The sequence below is a fragment of the Artemia sp. Qi Xiang Cuo genome, chromosome 2 (genome assembly GCF_049724085.1).
Source record: "Artemia sp. Qi Xiang Cuo chromosome 2, ASM4972408v1, whole genome shotgun sequence".
In the NCBI taxonomy this organism is placed as follows: Eukaryota; Metazoa; Arthropoda; class Branchiopoda; order Anostraca; family Artemiidae; genus Artemia; species Artemia sp. Qi Xiang Cuo.
In genome coordinates this window covers 78,223,856-78,242,029 of record NC_142795.1, presented here as the reverse complement: position 1 = coordinate 78,242,029, position 18,174 = coordinate 78,223,856, and the positions used below count along the sequence as shown (strand labels likewise).

At 35.9% G+C, this 18,174-nt stretch overlaps 1 protein-coding gene across 2 annotated transcripts in view; it reads right to left on the bottom strand.

Moving 5' to 3' along the window:
- The window catches only part of LOC148955643 (uncharacterized), a 33,983-nt gene extending 23,988 nt beyond the window's left edge, over positions 1 to 9,995 (bottom strand). The window contains exon 1 of one of the 2 annotated variants that reach the window (XM_089108288.1): positions 9,748 to 9,995. The gene's annotated coding sequence lies outside the window, so the exon portion shown is untranslated. Of the gene's footprint in view, positions 1 to 5,962; positions 6,047 to 9,747 lie in introns of those variants that run through there. The other variant, XM_089108289.1, reaches the window with a different exon arrangement.
- Positions 9,996 to 18,174: the final 8,179 nt, after the last annotated feature.

Sequence of the window (18,174 nt, the reverse complement as noted above, 5' to 3'; positions counted from 1 at the left end):
TTTTGATCAAAATGATTGAGTCATTCAAACTTTCTATCAATCAACATCAATGCTTGAGTCAAGCATCAAACAGGTTCCTAGATGGTCAATCATGCTTGAGTCAACTAACTGACAGAAGCTTTTGATCAAAATGATTGACCATCTAGGACCTCCTTTATACATTTTGGAACACCAAGTGTACTACATAGTTCTATCATGCTTGACATAATTCCCAAAATGCCCGGTGCAATCCTCAAAATACCTGACACCATTCCGCCACTCTTGGTATGTGTAACCTGGTACATGTGATTTCTGACAGTGGACAACCCCTCAGAATTTGAATTCAAAATAGTTATGAGGGAATTTCAAAATACAACAGATCATATAAAGGCCAAGTACATCACAGGAGGGGTCTATTGTAACTAGAAAGTCTTTGCCATGTTTGGGGAGCCAAAACCTGGTAAATTTTTCTGTTACTTTAAATCATCCAGCAAACTTACATTGTTTTCTGCAAAACCGAGCCAGGTTAGATAAGGTTAGACCAAAAATGGGTTTCTATAAAAAAAAGAAGCAATTTCCTTAGCAAAGATGAATACTCGTTCTCTAAAACTGATTATAAATGTACACAAAAATGGCTAAACATCACCCTGACCCCCCCCATTCCTTATTGGATACTCTATTAATCTTGCCAGATATCGACATAAACATAGCCAATGAGATTGTGGTAAGAGGAACAATTGAAACATAATTCAAATTGAGTGAGGATTTAAATTTTCACTCCTAGTAGCATACTTTCTATAAAGACTTAGGGAGCACCCCCTCTCTTAAAGAACAGTTAGTCAAACCTAAAAGTCTGGTATGGTTCATATATGGCTGATATTAATTGGTAATTTGACTCTAAATACTTTAGTAGCTCTCCAAATTGGATTAGTTAATCATATTTAACTATTTAACCATATGTATTTGAATAGTTTTCAAATTGTCAAAGGGACAAGGCTTTTCATTCTGAATTGAATAATAATCTAGCATACTAAAAATAAATATTTATAGATCACATAAAACTTTGTCTTTTGTGGGGGCAGGCCCTCCATAACTTCTCCTAAGGACTCTAGTTGATATCTATCAATTGATCAAATTTATCACAGGTGCACAAACTCCATAGGCGTCAGGAAATGCCAGCCGCCATTGGACAACAACTATTTCAGAAGTTACCTTTAGGTCAAAGATCTAGCAAAATTTTATAAACTGCAGGGCTACCATAGGTTCAAGTGGTAAAGATAGGGATTTAGAGACCATTCTGGATGCAAAATGTACCCCAAAACTCAGTTATCAGAAAGTTTTTGAAAGAAAAAGCAGTGACACACCAGCAAATGACACTTGACTAAGATATGGGAATAATCATTTGCAGACACCTATCCATGATCAGACGCCAAGTGATAATTAAGAAGCAGACCAACTGAGAATCATCATGTCATGGGCACAGCTTTTTTCTTCTTTTTTCTGAACGCTTTATTTTTGAATACAAAAATATTATTGAAAGAGATAAGGGTACAGTACCTAAAACATGCAAACTATTTGTTTCCATTTTTTTGCACTGCCTTCTGTTGGAACAGAGATGTGATCAGAAACTGTTTTCTTTGACTCTAACTGCTACTGGGCAGTTTCAAGAGTAGCATCTACCTTTTTTTTCAGTATACATTGACAGCCCCAACTATCATAGCCTGTGCTTGCTGTAGCTCAACCATGTCTTTCTTTTCAATGCTGTTTCAGCTGGTTATGAGCTTCCTTCAGCCACTCATCTGTGGTCTGTTCCTTGGAAGCAAACACTTCTTTTTTTTTTTACTTTGAGAGTCTATTGTCTGTTGTCTCTATTGTCTGTAGAGTCTATTGTCTCTCTCAGTTGTTCGATTGACTCCAAATCTTGTCACTCTATCTTAGTTTTTTCTTTCAAGGCTTTTTCCTGCTGTCAGGGCTGGAAAAAGGGCAATTGGAACGATTGGGCCAATCGGGCCCCGCGTTTGAAAGGGCCCGCACCGCCATCAAAATGAACAATTGATTTTAGATATTTTGAAATATTCTTAACAATTTCAGTAAGTGTTGTATCTGGAGAGAGATCATTTTCCAGGCTAAAACCAATAAACAAAGCCATGTGATATCAACAATAAATCAGAATAGACTAAATAGTTTAGCAATCATGTAGACTGAAAGTGAAGACACAAGAAAAATAGATTTTAAAACCGTATTAGAAGCACTTGCAGAGCAAAAATTTAGAAATATGTACATTTATGTGCCCATATTTGGTGACATAAATACCAAAAGGCATTTTCAGTAGTTTCATAATATCTAGGGGACACAAACATAAACCAATTTTAGCACAAAATAAGTACAGAAAAGAACAAAAGAGGACAAAACTGTATGCTCAAAATGAACAGACTGGACTATCAAATGAGACAAGATCAAGAGAACAACCTGAGAAATGTAAATTTACAATGGGTGATAATGAACAACCTAGACATAAAGAAAGAAAAACGAGCAAAAATGGGCTTTTTAAAGGCCAAATGAAAATACAGAAAAAAACATAACAAAGCAAATTTTTTGAGGGGACAAATGCCTCTTTTCTTTAGCACAAAACAAAAAAATATAATCAACGCGAGTGCATAAACAAAATATTCTCATTTATATGCTAGTATCCGTTGATGGCGGTTCCATTTTGAATTTCTTTGCAAATCACAGATATTGGTGAATGACTCACTTTTATTGTTGTCAGGTATTTGGTTTTAGTTCTTAAAATTTGTTGGCTTTTATTGATTTTTATTCATCTTTTGATTTTTTGGTTTTTTTTTTCACATTCACATTGACTTTCCACATTTTATTTGTTGGTTTGTTCTTTGGCACGCGCATTGATTATATTTTTTTGTTTTGTGCTGAAGAACAGAGACGTTTGTCCCCTCGAAATATTCAAATTGTTGCGTTTTTCAGTATTTTCATTTGGCCTTTAAAACCCCTTGCTCGTTTTTCTTTCTTTATGTAATGTCAGGCCAATGTGCTTTTAGAAATTATCTTTGAACAACCTAGACTATCAAAAGTGACAAGACCAATACAAGCAACTAAGGCAAAAGGCACTGAAAAATATCTGAAGCAATGATAAACGAAAATAAAGATTAAAGAGATATGCAGTTAAAATATTAGCAAAACTGGCAATTAGAACAAGTCAAAAACAAAATTGAAGAATATAGAAATATGCAGTTAAAAGATAAGTGGCAGTAAGAGTCACAGCAACTCAAAAACAAAAGTGAAGAAAAACAATATGCAGTTACAAGACATGCAACAATGAGGATGAGAACGAATCAAAATGAAAATCAAGGACAGAGAAATGTGTGGTTAGAAAATATACGACCGCAAGAACAAAGAAGTATGCAGTTAGAAGATAATCAGCAGCAAGAATTACAAGCAACAGCAGGAATCCAAACTTGCCAAAGATGAAAGTGAAGCTTATGCTCAGTGGAAAACAAGTGACAGGTGACAGAATACATTAGACTTATATAGTTTGGACTATATATTTGCACATTAGGGGGTGACAGTAAAGTATTTGGACAGCGTGAAGTTAGAAACAATTCTTACTTCATAATATGCAGAAAAATTGTAGCTAACACATTTTGCATGCAGACCCAATGTGCAAAAATATAGCCTACATTTGTTTCTAAAGTATTATATTTTAATTATATTTTCGTATATATCATTAGGAATGACCTAACTTCACTTCTTGAGTGAGTACCATTATGTACACAAGTACCAAATAAATATTATGTTAGAAGAACAGCACCATTGCAGTCTTTGATGCCAACAAAACAATGGCATAAAACCCAGTAAAACCTACAAAGATGCCAGAAACTACGCAAGTGTTATTTACAAGTCATTAGGACCCTTCAACTCCATAAGTGTTCACTCTGCAGTCCTCCGTTATCCTGCAGAAAAAGTAGCCAGCACAGATGATTTGCTTGGGGCTAATGCCTGCTTAGTCGAATTACATTACTGCATCTATAATTTCTAAATTGGTGTGTCTGGCCTGTTATAGGTCATCACTTGCTCTCTAAAGACTTCCACAAACAAATAAAAAACTGAAAATCATGTTTTGCTTTAGCTTCATTCAATGTAAGTGGTGATCAAACCAAAAATAGTCATAATGTTTTGGCTTTGAAACTTTATTGGGATGCCAAAAAATTAATGCTTTCAAAAACTGCAAAAATTCTCCACTGAGTATTTGCTTAAGGACATATTTTACAGCTGCAGCATAATGCTAAATGCTGCATGAATGAGCGTTTTGGAAGTTAGTCTACTGACTCAAGACAGTCAACATTCTTGTCACTAACAACTCTCTGTAGCAGTGGCATAAAGTTCTTTTCATTTTCTAATGACTGAAGTGTTAGTTCATCTCTAAGTTCTTCAGTTGCTTCAGGTTTTAAAACTTGTCCAGCCAATGTCAAGAGATTCAGCTCTGTATAGAGTTCATTCCCTAGGGGCTCTTTTTATTGAAACGAAGAGGCTCAAACTAATTTCATAAGACTAGGTTTTAACTTTGGAATATAGACAACAAAGTTCTCAAACAGAGCTGGCATCTGTTCCCTTAGCCTCAAAGCAGCAGGTCCTATTGTTAGCCATCTGGTTGGTAATGTTTCAAAAAGCAACTTTCTCTTGAATCTTCCCAGTCTTCTTGTTTAGCTGGCCAGCCACTAAAAAAGTAATACATTCTGATGATCAGATTAGAACAATTCTTGCCATTTTCCTGCAAACTCTTCAAAAAAGCATTGTGTACCAAATGGATCTTGCAGGTATCAATATCAAGGAGACCTTTGCTACCTGTCAATTCACATTTGGACTATCACAACATAACACCAGTAGTTTAGAGACAGATAAACCACTCTCACTGATCATTCTGACTTCAAGTCTATAGCTGTGACATGTCCAATAAATACAGTTTTCACATGTTTTTCTACCACTTGTTTCATCTTTTCAGAGCAGAATTGGATCCTCATTTGAAGCTTTTGATTACTTTCTCAGTTTGTGGCTTCATCAAACTCAACAACATAATATTCAATTTAAAAATAAGCAAACTTAGTTTGCCTTTTATTTATTTTTTTTTCCTCTGAGGAGTTTATGTCCCATGGGTGTTTATTTCATGGTGTGTGGTTGTCTTCTCTGCACTTTGCCTCTCAGGCATGTTCACTTTTTAATTTTATATATTATTTGGCTATTGTTCTCTTTTTTTTTGGTTGTGGCCTATATTGATTGTTTTTTATCCCCCTTGTATTCCTGGCCATAAAGCCTTTTGAGGGGGAATAAGTTAATTGTATTCCCATTCTGTATTTATTAGAAGACAAGCAACAGTGAGAATCTATATATAGAAGTCTGCTGCATGTCAAGTGCCATGGCCCGGCAGGAAAGCTGCCAGGCTGATATATATATATATATATATATATATATATATATATATATATATATATATATTATGGTCCTTACCATCTCCATTGGGGTCTAAAAAGTATATTTGGCCATATGAATAATTGTCTTACATTCTTTTTGCCAAATTTTTCAGGTAGAGATTTTCCAGGGCAATTATCCAGAGGTTTTTTTGTGCATGTTTTGTTTTAGCCAAAAACAAAACAAACTATAGCCAATCATAACATACCTTAGACATGCTACATACTTGAAGTTTCAATTATTTTTTTTTAATGAGATAGGTTTAATTATAATAGAATAGGGAAATTCAAGAAAGACACATCTTTTCAAATCAAACCACTTTTGTCTTAATTCTCTGGTACTAATATGAATGCTTAGCTCATCAGAGCACTACAGCCTTATTTACACAGAATTCTTTCCAGGTCCAATTTATGACTAAGGTAACCTTGTTTACTGACAATATGAGTCAGAAATTAGTTCAAAGCAAAATAAAAATGGAAGCTAACCAAAAACAGAGTATGTTTACCTCACTTTAAAATGGTGGCTGGTGTTTGAATCATGGAGGCTTGTTTATTCCCAGGAGTGATTGTATCAACCAAATGGACCTAGAAATTCAGGAGAGGGCTCATTCAAATGGATATTAAAAGTTCTTGTGCCCTTTTTAAGTGACCAAAAAGATTGGAGAGCAACTGGACCCCCTCCCACACTAATTTCCCCCCAAATTATCTGATCAGAATTTTGAGAGTCTTTTTGTTCAGTATAGTTGAAAGATCAAACAACTATGTCTCTCAAGGCAGTACTCAGAGGGGGTGGGTATGGGGGTTTGAACCCCTCCCCCCAAAATTTTTTTTTGACTGGTAAAACATGACAAAAATGGATTAAAACAAATTTTGTATGCATTTTCCGAGAGTTTTTTTGTGTAATCCCCCCCCCCCAAAAAAAAAATCTTTTAGTAAAACCCCCTCTGAAAAAAAAAATCATGGGTACGGCCTTGATGTCTTTAGCTGTAAAATCACCCCCCGCAGTCCGTGGGGAGATGCCTGTAAGTTACGAAATTCGTCCATTGTCTATATGTAGCAGTTGTTATTGGGAAGTATTCACATTTTTTTGGGGGGGGGATGTTCCGGGGATAGATGTCAATGAGTAGAATATTCCATGTGGAGGAAAAATTCTGGAGTATGAATATTCTAGGGGAAATGTTACACTGGGGACAAGGCCATACCCAGGATATTTTTTCTTTGTTTCCTGGGAAATAATTTTCACAGAAGAGGGCTTTTCTGGAGGGATTGAGAAACCAATTAGAGATTTAAGTCTTATTCAAATGAACAGTTACAAAGGAGAATTGTTAGGCTGAATCATCTGCAAGCAATTTTACAGAGAGGGGGGGATTCTCAGAAAAAATGAAACTGGCTGGAGGAAATTTGACAAGGAGAGGGTGCACTTTACATTGGATAAAATTTCCACAGATGAGTTTTCCATGAGGGGGAGGGGTCTATTTTGTAGAGGGTCAACAAGATCCACCAGTATTATTTGAAAAACAAACAGAAATTATTCTATATATGACAGGTTGCCCCTCCTCAGTACCTTGCCCTTTATACTAAAGTTTGACTGTTTACTAAAATTGAAACACAGGGGCCATTTAATTACAATAGGAAGCTTTTTTAAAAGTTCTAACAGCTTTAGCAAAAAGAGCAGGGCACTAAGGAAGAGGCCTTCATATACAGAATAAATCTGCCAAAATTAATATGCACATTTTGTTTTAATTTTTCATGTATGGTGAGCCAAATTTGACTCTGCATTAGTTGAAAAACATTCAGAAATTAAATTAAAAAAAAAGGATTTTTTTACTGAAAGTAAGGAGCAACATTAAAACTTAAAACAAACAGAAATTGTTTTGGATATGAAAGGGACTGTCCCCTCCTCAATGCCTTGCTCCTTATGCTTAAGTTTTTATTGTTTTAAAAAGTAGAGTTGCTACACAGAGTTGAAATTTAGCATAAAAAGAGAGGTGCTGAGGAGGGGACAGCCCCTTTCATATACAGAATAATTTATGTTCATTTTAAGTTATAATGTCACCTTACTTTCAGTTAAAAAAAAACTTAAAAATTAATTCTATAGATTAAAACTTAACTTAATCATTTGGGTTGGGAGGAGAGTAGTAAAATTTGTCTGTGTTATTCTTGTGCATTTTATTCCATTGGCTTTTTGGTGCAAAAGTACAGTAATTCTGTATTTAGCTCATTAGAAGAAAATTCCTTTTTGTGTACAATTGTTGGTTTCTTTGAAAACACTGTTGAATTTATAAATCACAACAAAAACAGATACACTCTTAACCCTGTTTCTGTAATGACATGTTGTAACTTACCTTCAATATTCATTTGCATTGCCGCTTACCCATATTTTGTTTTTATTTCCAATTAGCTTGAATAGCCTAAGTTATTTTTGTACAAATTTTCCTTCATGATATCTTTCACCAAGAAGGCAGATAAAAGGCAGGGATGTTGTTACTAAACTTGCATTGCATCATGCAGTAGTAAAATAGGGGCAGTCCAAAAACCCATCTCTGTTTTTCCAGAATGCTGAAGACAAGTGGTTCTTTCTGAAAAGAGGTCTTTTACCCTATGAATGTTCTGTATGTTGTGAAGTAACAATTGTTTTTTGAGCATGATTTCTTCTCTCTAGTTAGTTATAGGCAAATATCTTGGTAAAGTTCTACCAAATCATATTATTGAGTTAGGACAAAAGTGAATACACCATTCCATGCCTTTTTTTATGCTGATTACAAATATAGGCTAATGATCATTTCTATTGGAAATGAATTTCAGATCCCCCAATATATGCCAATTCAGGGTTAGGTTACGTATACGTTAGGCATATATAGGGGGGGGGGCTGAAATTCATTTCCGATAGAAATGCTTATTATATTTGTAATCAGCATAAAAAAGGTATCAAATGGTGTATTCACTTTATTCATAACTCAATAATATGATTTCATAGAACTTTACCAATATCCTTTTTTCCACTTTGCCATGGCTCTCAACTTTTTCATCTGTCCATCAACTTGATTTTAATTATAAAATCAATGGACTTGGTCTAGGGAGGGATTCTATTGGAGATGAATTTCAGCCCCCCCCTATATAGGCTATACATAGTCCCCTCCCAGCTCAAACAAAGAGCCACCACTGGAGATCAGTAAGCAACCAATTTAGATAAATTTCTATTTACCTAAACAAGGGATTCTATTGGAGATGAATTTCAGCCCCCCCCCCCTATATAGGCTATACCTAACCTAACCTAACCCTGAATTGGCATATATAGGGGGTATTGGTGTATTCACTTTTGTCCTAACTCAATAATATGATTTTGTAGAACTTTACCCCAATTTATGATTGTTTTAAAGTATTTCTTGATTTTTTTTTTGGGGGGGGGGGGTTGAGGCTACTTCAAATAGGTGCCTAGTCTTTACAATTACCAATAGTGTTAAAAGATACACAAGGTAAAATCCTACTTTAGCTACTTTTGGCTATCTTGGAAAGGAGTTTGGTTAGGAAAATGAAACTTTCAGGGATAGATCTACAGGCTAAAGTATGTCCCGGGAAGGTATTTTGAAGTACCTACCTCCACTCCTTCTCCCTCTAGAGGGTCCTGACCTTTGATGACCTTTAAAAATTGGTGTGTTATAAAAGTGAAACCTTGTAATAGGCCTATAGGCCTAGATCTTCTGCTTAAAATGAAGTCCAACAAAATTGTTTCCAGCTTCAAAACTTTGCTCAATCCTGATTTATAGAGTTTTAAAGATATGCAAATACATTTCCTAAATTTTGAAAATTAACATTGATATGGCTTAAAATACTACTCAAATAACAGGAATTGCATTTCCAGAACTAAAGCCAGAGAAAAAAGAATCTTACAACTGAAAATTAAGGTAAAATGTTGTTTTGTCAAATTTTCAATAGGTATAGACCTGTCATGTAGTCAAATTTCAGGACCCTCTAGAGAGAGAAGGTGTGGAGATATGTACTTCAAAATACCTTCCCAGGACATACTTTAGCCTGTAGACCCATCCCTGAAAGTTTCATTTTTCTAGCCTCACCCCTTTCCAAGATAGGTAAAAGTAACTGAAGTAGAATTTTACCGATACACAATGAATGTTCTCATCTTTCAGCTAGCTAGTTATTCCAAACACTGAAAAATTTACCATTCTTAAAAATCTCCTTTAACCAGCCCTAGCCCAAATGCTTTCCAACATAGGCCCAGCAAAACCTCAATAATTCAGTATCAATTAAGGGGTGGTGAATACATAATACTTGCCTTGACAGCGATTGATCGCAGCAATAATGCTCACTTTCTTGCCAAGATATTTTTGTTTGAAATATTTCCAGGAATAATTGCCATGAGAAATGTTTGTTTAATAATAAAGGTGATGCGAGCCTGCCGGTGACATCTATAAGATGGTGAAATTCTGGCTGTGGATCTAGAGCACTCTCTATCGGTTATTTGTGATAAGCCATGTCTTGACGGCAATTAAGTACCAGTGGCAAAGAACCAACGGAAAGCGAAGCTGGTCTATAAGACCAACAACCAACTAGTTTAAATTATCGCGATTATCCTTTTTCTTCTTGAAATTATCCACTGAAAAAGTAATTATTCGAAAATTGGCTGCAATTCCATCGGCTTAATCCTTTTTTTCGGAAAATTAGCGCTTATAATTAGTCTCCTTAAATTAAATCGCATTTGCCAGCGACAAGGGGAGGGGTGATCTTCCTGTAAGACGTCACTGGGTAGGTAATGAGGATTTTTCAAGGGTTTCAAAATTTTATAAATTGCAAAATAGACAAAGAACTCAAAACTTGCAGTTTTAATATAATAATGCTAAGTTAGGGCCAAAAACTACAAGCCAGTAATAATTTCCATGGAGGGACTGGGTTTGCTTTCCAAGTCTAACCAATTTTTTTCTCGTCAATAACGGTCTGATAGCTTTCAAATTGTCGTGTACATCATTGAGAAGCTAAGCCAGCTTCGTTTACTAGCTCTCCAAATAACGCCCTATATCAAGAGTGTTCTTTTAGAAAGAGGGTATGACAGTCATAGATTTACCCAGGCAAACATGAATTTTTCACACACAGCCCCTGGATTCCCACATACACGATTATTTGCATGCAAACGCGACTGTTCGGCCAGATATGCGAAAATCGCAGCTGTGTGTGAAATTGATTACAATCTAACCAATTTTCCAAAATATCGTCCAAGTTCATAAATCTCTATAATTTTGATGATTATAATCCGATAATTTTGATGATTAAATCACATCAAATTAATACGCTGGGTAAGATCAAAATGCATACTTCAAAATTGATTACGTCAGTTAGAAATTATAGAAAACTATACTACTACTACTACTAACAACTCACCGCAGCACCAAGCCGCCTGAGGCTAACACAGCTACGTGCGCTCCTCCTCCACCCCAATCCATTCAAAGCCTCCCTTTTTACCCCCGCCCACGAAGTTCCCATTTCCTTTAAATCTTTCTTTATGACGTCCTCCCACCCCAGACGGGGACGACCTGCTTTCTGTTAAGCCCTAGACGGTTGGCCGAAAAGAGCAATCTTCGGCAATCTGTCATCCTTCATCTGCACAACGTGCCCTAACCACCTCAACCTTTCTTTCATTATAGCCCTAGAGAGCGGTACCGAACCACTTTTTTCCCATAGCCTATTGTTTGAAATTCGGTCAGTCAGCCGGGTACCCAGAACAATCCTTAAGCAATTTCTCTGGAAAACATCTAGCAAATCTTCATCCGCTTTTCGGAGCGTCCATGATCACTGTCATCACTGTAGCCTCTAATATTCTAATCTTGGTTTCCAGACTTATCTTCCTATTCTTTCAGACTTTTTTTAACTGTGAAAAAACACCCTGAGCCTTGGCTATTCTATTTTTAACATCTTCACTGCTCCTACCATCTTTATTAATAATACTACCAAGGTAAGTGAAGCTGCCCACCTGATCAATCTTTTCATTACCCAACGTCACCTTTTCATCTTCACTTATTCCTAGCCTTAGTGACTTAGTCTTCCTAACATTAATTTTCAAACCAATACTAGCACCCTGAACTCACAAAACCTCTAAAACTTCATTCATTTTGCTCAAACTTTCATCTAGGATGCTTAAATCATCAGCATAATCCAAGTCCAGGAGACTCTTTCCTCCCCATTTGATTCCGTGGTCTCCCATTGCCTTTCCTGCGCTCCTTAAAACAAAGTCCATCAAAATAATCCATTTAAAGGGGGATAGAGCACAACCCTGCTTAACTCCTGATTTAATACAAAACCAGCTGCTAACCTCATTTCCTACCTTAACCGCAGCAGTGTTATTCTCGTACATAGCAAATTAAAATGGTTAATTATATAATGGTTATGGTTATGGTTATGGTTAATTAAAACCATATGTAATAAAAGCATTGGAATAAAAATCTTAGTAGAAGTTTGAATTAATGGTAAAATTAGTAGGCTAATTTAGATGGTTTGGCCTGATATGAAAAACATAGGTCAATTTTTTTTGATTTGTGCAGTATTGCCTGGGTTCTGCATAAAAAGGCCTTCATTGCGCATAGCAGCTAAATATCTAGACTATCAGGGGACAGGTTGATTCTAGCAGTGCTACCTATGAGTAGTAAATTTTTTTCTATAGCTCGGTGCCCATAGAAAACGAATTCGCTGACGCTAGGCGAATTCGAGGTCGTCAGGCAAATATTTTCAGCTTCGCACGTCCGAAATTTGCAGTTCGCACCTTTCAACTCCAAGTCGAATTTTATTCGCACGATAGATATTCCCAAGACGAAATACAGTAAACTTCTAGAAACAAGAAAATAAACAAGGAAACTTTCTTAATTGTTTCAGCTTACCTCTCCGACGTCCTGAAGACGCAGTAACAATCCACAAATCTTTTGTTTCTGTATTTTAGAAATCATATTTGACATTTCACATTCTGTGAGGCACACCATTCAAATTCGCTGTCGTGATGTGAACTCACAAATTCGTCAGCGAAAATTATTCGCTTTCTGTGGGCACCGAGCTTAAGCTAGATCAGATGTCAAAACGAAAAAAAAGAACAGAACATGCCATTTTATTTCTCGCTTGTAGCTATTTTTAAATTTCATCATTATTGACATTTTTGATGGTATCCCAGTCCCTTACCTGAGCATGACAAGATATGGGCCTTGTCGTAGGCCATTTTAAAAAGCTGGATTGGCATGTTTTATTTTAAATCGGACGCAATTAAATTGTCTAGTGGTATCCCATACAATAATTATCGCATTAACATGCGAATTACGTGTCCGATTTTTTAATGCAATATTTCACCATAAAAAATATCGTTCATGTAAGAACCCAGGGTGCCATAGATTTCATTTTGCAAAGGAATTCCATTAAATTTTTACTCTTTCCCATTAATTTACCATAACGTTTTATTTAATTTCCAACCATGAAAAGAAAATGTATCTGGTAAATGTAAACTTACAAGAGCAAAAAATGCATCGTTTTCCTGTTGACAAAATAAAACATCGTGTCAAAAGCATTTTAACCCAAGGAGCGACTCGGCCCAATAGTAACCGAAACTCTAAAAATCGGATTTTGATAACAAAAGATTGTTATCAAAATGAGAAAGTGAGGGAGGGAGAGAGATAGGGAGCGAAAGAAAAAGAAAGATTTCACGAGTTTACAAGAACCTTTTTCAGGTCTTTGAAGGTGCTAAACGAGTGGTGTTCTCGAACCAAATTACGAGGGGTATTCCACATAATCTGATGCGCAACTACGGCCTTGAAATCAGCTCTCAATAGTAGAGTATATGGAATTTGAATATTCTAAGAGCTACGGAGCTGATAATTCAACCAATCAGATACAAAAGATGAAATAAGCCCAAGGGACAGAGAAGATCACTGCGGAGCTGAAGAAAAGTGAAGGATATACATTAAAGAATCTAAACTTTGGATCCAGGAAACAGATCAATTAATAGCAAAACGTTGGTACTGTTTTTTGAAAAGCATTGAACATACAGTACCAGTAACGGTTTTGCTTGTAATTTATCTCTTTCCTGGATTAGGTTTATGGATTTTAACCACTCCGTGATTCATTTCGATATTTTGAAGCATCCCAAGAAATATTTTAAGGGTGGAACCTATCAGAAATGATTTTCAAAATAAGGGTTGACGGGGAGGAGATGGAAGTCTTCCTCACGTTTAAGCAAGCCTTTCATCACGGTAAAAAAACAACGGTAAAAAACCATTTTTTATTGCAATATGTGGATAAAATTATCTGCACTTTGGGCTGATTTTAAATATGGAAAAGTGATTATTTCTAAATTTAATCATTAAGATCTTCCATCATTTGAAAACTTAATAAATGTAGAAAAAGGGTTGTAAGCAACCCAAAAAAGGGTGTGATCTTGATGAAAATTATCTCATCAAAATCAACATGCATGATAGCTATAAATCTACTGTATAAAATAATATAAAATTTCCAAATTGCCCGGAAAGAACCTATCATAAATGAAAGTTTGCTGTTTTTTCCCTAGGGGTAGGGGTTATTGAAACAGTTTAGTTTTTGTAGATTATTGAAAGAAGGATTTTTTTTAGGGAAAACTCAAAGATCTAGTTCCCATTTTACGTAGCAAAAGATATCATGCAGTACCAAAGGGAGATTTTTGGTACTTTGCCCCCCCCCCAACAACAGTTTTGGCCGGAATAGGGCTAGAATGCTATTTTGACAACTTGGATGCATAGAGTGCCTTTGTATTTAGTTCAACACTGCCAACAAAAAGCCTTGAAAGTTATAACGTATTATCCTTAGCCGTTCCTAAGATATTGTACAAACGTCCTTATGAAAATCTGGATACGCATGGTGCTTTTGATTTAGTTTTATATCGCCCTAAACATTCCCTAAAAGTTTTTACTTAATGCCTTTGGTCGTTTAGGATATATTACAGATATGTCTTTTTGACAACCTGGATCCACATAGTGTCCTTTGATTAAGTTCAACATATCCTAAAAGGTTCTACTTAATACTCTTCGCCGCTTCTGAGGTATATTGAGGGGGTGTAGGAGTCTTTGATTTAGTTCTTAGGTAGGCCTATCTAGTGCCTTTTGTTTCGGTTTTAAATCCCCCTTAATATGCACTGAAAGCTGTAACATAATGCTCTTAGCCACTCCTTAGATGTTGCAGATACTCCCTTTTGATAACCTAGATATACATAACATCTTTAGATTTAGTTTATCATCCTTCTCAATGCTCCTTAAGATTCTAAGCTTGAAACCCTTCGCCGTTCATTAGATATTCTGTATGTGCCTTTTTGAAAACCTGGATGAAAATGATGTCTTATGGTTCGGCATTGTACCCTGAAAATTTTAACCTAGTCCCTCCATCCATCCCTCCATCCATCCTTGAGATATGTTGAGAGGGATGAGGTGTCTTTTATCGGGTCGTTTTGGGGTAAAGTGTCTATTGGTTTAGTTTTAAATCCTTCTGAGCACACCCATAAACTTTCAGCTTAATACCCTTAGCAGTTCCCAAGGTATTGCAGATGCACTCTTTTGGCAACCTGGATGCATATAATTTTTTTCAGTTAGTTCAACCACGTCCACAAACATTCTCTGAAAGTTTCAATATAATACCCTCAGGTATTTATGAGACATAGCAGATACACCATTTTGATAGCCTATATGTACATAGAGTGTTTTATATCTATTTCAATACCCCCCTAAACACGTCCCAAAAGTTTCAACTTAATGGCATTAGCCTATTTGGGGACTCAGGATCAAACATGCCCCCCTTCTCAACACCAAAACCTATAACTAAACAACGAGAAACTTGTACAATTTACAGCCCTTGCCCAAAAGACAATCATATCATACCCAGAGACATAGCTATTGAACCTTTCAACTATTTTGAATACAATTGCTATCTCAAGGTTTTGATCAGATATCTTTGGGCGTAGAGCAGCTAAACATAATTGGGAGGGGGCTGGTAGCCCCTATCGCTTTTGAATCTAAAAGTTACACTAGAACTTTAAATTTCCAATCGAATAAGCCCCCTCCAAAGTTTCTACAGTTCTTTCATACGAAGTGAAGGAGGCCTTTCCATTAAGAGAGAGGCCGATTTCCCGCCATTAATTGACAAACGATCAGAAAATAAATAGAAAACAAGTTTTTCTACTGAAAATAAGGAGCAACGTTTGAATTTAAAACGAACAGAAAATAATCCGCATATGAAAGGGGCTGTCCCCTCCTCAATTCCCCGCTCTTTAAGCCAAAATTTGACCTTTTGTCTCAGTTCTTTAAGAATGACTCCTGAAATACAAGCGCTGTGTAATTAGAACCAGAAACTTTTTTAAAAGTACTAAAAAACAATAGCGTAAAGAGCGGGGAATTGAAGAGGGGACAGTCCCTTTCATATACGGAATAATCTCTGTTCGTTTTAAGCTTCACCGTTGCTCCTTACTTATGTAAAAAAAAACTCTTTTTTTATTTTAATTAAGATAAAGTGATAAGAATGACGAAATAAATCTAATATATGCTTTTGTGCTTATATTTATTTTAATTTGTGTAAGATCTAAAATCTTAGGTTTGACTACAGAGAGAAATGTATTGTATGAAAAGTAGCTCTTCCCTTTTCCTTTGACGTCAGACTAAACTACAACGTTTCATACAGATTAGGAAGTAGTACAAGTCGATTGGTAGAATCCCCATAACTATTTGCCTCTAATCTACTTACAATTTCTGGATTAAATAATTTATTTTAATATTTCAACATAAAAATTGTCATTTTCTTAAATTTCAACAGATTAGTCGAGAGCAGAGACTGGACTCCAGGGAGAAATTTGTTTTTTTTATCTCTGTGAACTTGCCTATATTCATAAACTGGCACATAAGCCAATATGCTTCCTCTCTCTGCTTTTGGGGGTGAGATACCAATACTTAAAATCTAAAAATATGAATAGGCTACAATCTTAAAATACGGAAAGTGAAAAACTTGTGTCATTTTTTTATAGCCCATGACATAATAGATTTTGTGTCCAATTTAGTTGGAGATTAGTTTGCTAGGCTTGTTGTTGACACCATTTGACGAGGACAATGAGTCCAGCACTATGTGCTCAGCGAGTGAATTATTTTAGATTTGGCAGGTGGAATACTACCTAACATAAAAAATAACCAGAAGATCGTGACATAATTCTTTAACACTCTGTTTTTGCCTTGCAATGAAACTGTGCAATTCTTATAGATTGGACAATAAAAAACCTTTCTAATATTTCTGGATGAACTCTGTCTAGTGTTAGCTGCTTCAACCTTAGCCTAGGCAGTGTCACAAAATTCTGATTGGCTTGCTTGTGTACTTGCATCTGTTTCCCGCTCTAGGAAACTTTGGAATATCTAAGGCACACTCTTAGGAGGGGAGGGCAAAATTACTTGGTGTCCTAGGAAAATGCACCCCTTATGCTATTGCTTTGCTTTCTTTTGGGTGGAGAAAGCTTATAAATTATTAAATAAGCTTCTGGGCTTTTATAAAGCCACAATTATTCATCTATATCTCCATAGCTTACCACTTCAAGTCTAGCTCTATAGTCTTATTCCAGTCAAAATCAGAAATAAAAGAAAATACTCTGGGCTTTGAATCGCAAAGACACTGATTTTGGCTAAACTCGCTAGGTCATTCAAGCTTAATTTCTAATAGTCTACTAAATCTTGTTCAACATAGGCCAGTACTTGGACTGTCAATAAGGATTCCAAAAATACCCAAGGTTCCGATAAAAAAATATCGAATAAGCAGCACCAGCATAACAGATTTGAACCAACTTAAGATTCTTCTTGTGCAGTATTTTACAATCGTCCTACTGGAATTTAACATGAATAGGGGTGCAGTCGCAAATTTTTACAGTGAAAACGCTTTGTATAGAGTTCACTTGCATTGAGACCATTGAATTCAAAATCATATATCGAAAACCTGCACATCACTTTCTTGACAGAAACCATCATTACACTCTGGCTATTAAAAATGACTTAATAAAATAATGTGACCATAATAGTTAAGACATGTCGCTCTTATCATTTTTCTTGCCAACGCTAAAGTGTAGACTAGGATAAGATTGTCCTAAAAAAAGCTATCCTGTGTGGTAAATACACCAATTTTCGCCTTCTTTTGTATCTTTATTTTGATTTATTATAAAATTATCCCTTCCTCCAAGTGAGCATATACCTCCCGAGCGAATAAAAGCTCATTGATTTGAGCTCATGAAATAAAAGCTCATGAAAATTAGACTCACTCGATAAACATTTCAGCGATGGCTTATTGTCGAACGAACAGTTGATGGGACAAACCTGAGAGACATTTTGAATAACAACGATGTAATGCTAAAAAACCCCCAAGAGTATGGCCGATAATAAGTGCAACAGTTATCTTATTTCGAAAAATCATGTTCCAGACATCGCCAGTACAGTCAATCGTTCTTTTGTTAGGAGGGGGGTGGAGGGGAAAGATTGACACACTTAGTCATGAAACTTTAAATTGATGCTCTCCAAATTGAAACAATTGCGATCTTAGCTGGACAATCTTTCGTATCAAACGTTTCATGAGCAACTTCGTAAGAACATCCTAGAAGCAAGCATTTTCTTTTCAGGAACAAATTCGTTTGCATATACTTGGTATTAGATGCCATGGCTTAGCATTGGAGTACTATTTAGATGCATAATCA